Source organism: Limulus polyphemus, unplaced genomic scaffold (assembly GCF_000517525.1).
Source record: "Limulus polyphemus unplaced genomic scaffold, Limulus_polyphemus-2.1.2 Scaffold1748, whole genome shotgun sequence".
NCBI lineage: Eukaryota > Metazoa > Arthropoda > Merostomata > Xiphosura > Limulidae > Limulus > Limulus polyphemus.
This window is the reverse complement of record NW_013667358.1, coordinates 109,428-111,333: the sequence shown is the minus strand read 5'-3', so window position 1 is coordinate 111,333 and position 1,906 is coordinate 109,428. Positions and strand designations below refer to the sequence as shown.

Sequence of the window (1,906 nt, the reverse complement as noted above, 5' to 3'; positions counted from 1 at the left end):
CTATGTTAAGCAACCGCTGTGCACGACTAAATCGATTAAAATAAATTCCTGTTAGAGATGCATCGTCAATAATTTGTTTTAATATTAGATTTTAAGACATTATCATTTACGAGTCTATTAAACATATGAAAACAAGTGTTTGAAAAATATGCATTGTCTTGCCTTTGGAAGTTGGTGTGATTCACTTTTTTATGTTACTTATTCTTTGTTGCTGGAATAAACGTTTTATCTATACAAATATAATAGTATTGTCTGTTGTCCAGCCATGTAACTACTTCGCAGGGTGTCATGGGCCCTCACCAAAATTGGTATGGAGGTTCAATGAGTCCATGCGGGGGTGCATAACATTTTTCAGTTTTACGTTTTGCGGGTTTCTGTGGGCGCTTTCTCATATTTCACCACTACTTCGCCCCCTGTTGATGAAACTTCACCAAATTTGCGTTTTTTACCACTACTTCGCCCCCCTGTTGATAGATCTTCACCAAATTTGGCATGAAGGTTTGTTGGGTCTATGCGGAGATACACGAAAATTTGCGGTTTCGCACTTTGCAGTTTTTATGGGATTTTTTTTTTTTACAATTACATATAGGGGAAACAACATTTCAATGGGTACCCCAGCTAGTTAGTTAATAATTAGTTCCATTTGATAAGTGTTTTGTTAGTTAATATTATTCCGTGTGTCCACTATATGACGGTTTCGATAAGAAGACAACAAAGCTAAGAGTTTAAGTATCTATACAAAGTTTTTACTTCATTCCTAGAGAGACTTCGTGCCCATGACAACCATACACTAGACAATTGATTTTGTTTCCAAGGTAACTACGTGAAGTTTAACATAGGGTTTATTGAACTACTAAATCAGTAAGAATTTATTCTTGAGAAGGCATTATACATTTGAACAGATAATTTATTTTATACAGTTTTGAGTTTTTCACACAGAATTTAAGATCGCCCAGGTCAAGGTTTTATATTGCCATAATCACCCAGATCAAAATGATATAATCTCATTATCACATAGGTTAAGGTCGAATAGTCACATGATAACTTAGGTCAAGGTCACATAGTATCTTAATCACCCAGGTCAAAATCATATAGCTTTATGGTCAACCAGATCAAAGTTACGTAGTCCCCTAGTCTCAGAAATTACACTTTGCACACGTGTATTGCTCTGATTTGTTTAGTTTACGTACTAGCACATATTTTAATTAACATTACTAACGAAAAATAAACTTTTCTTCCAGTTAAGTGAACATGAATTGTTTTGTTTGCGAAATGAATCAAAGATGCAGTTTTCATATCCCCATTATCTACATTTGTTTCCGAAATAGAAAGGAACTTCTGAATTCGACTAGGTTACAACTGGTTCTTATCAAGTTGAATTATGAGAAGTACAAGCTCATTCAGGGAAAAGGAAAAGGCTTACATTACACATATACATCTTTTTTTGCTTGCTAAAATATATATATGATATGTTAATATATATATATATATATATATAACCAAAACACATACAAGTTTCCACCTATGGATACAAATAACAAAACACTGAATCCTGAAACTGTTCTATTTTTTTATTATTTTCTACCGGTTTCGTGACTGAATTAGATAACCTGATACTTATTTATCAAAGGGTACGTACGTAAAATACAATCATTATATAAATTAATTAAATGCATTAAAATATACTCAAAAATAAATTAGTTTAAGCTTGTCAGATGTACCTTCCATTCTTTTCTATTCCTGATTCAAATTTCTTTTGGTTAAAACTTTATTTTAATTATACTTTTTCCTGTTATTATAGTAATGTAGTTTATTTCAGCAATCTTTTACAATTTAATGCAAAATATATCTTTTGCTTGGGGCCCGGCATGGCCAGGTGGTTAAGGCACTCGACTCGCAATCTGAG

General features: G+C 32.7%; 1 protein-coding gene across 1 annotated transcript in view; it reads left to right on the top strand.

The window, feature by feature from the left end:
* The window catches only part of LOC106464816, a 39,806-nt gene that overhangs the window by 18,130 nt on the left and 19,770 nt on the right, over positions 1–1,906 (top strand). The gene's annotated exons all lie outside the window — the stretch shown is intronic.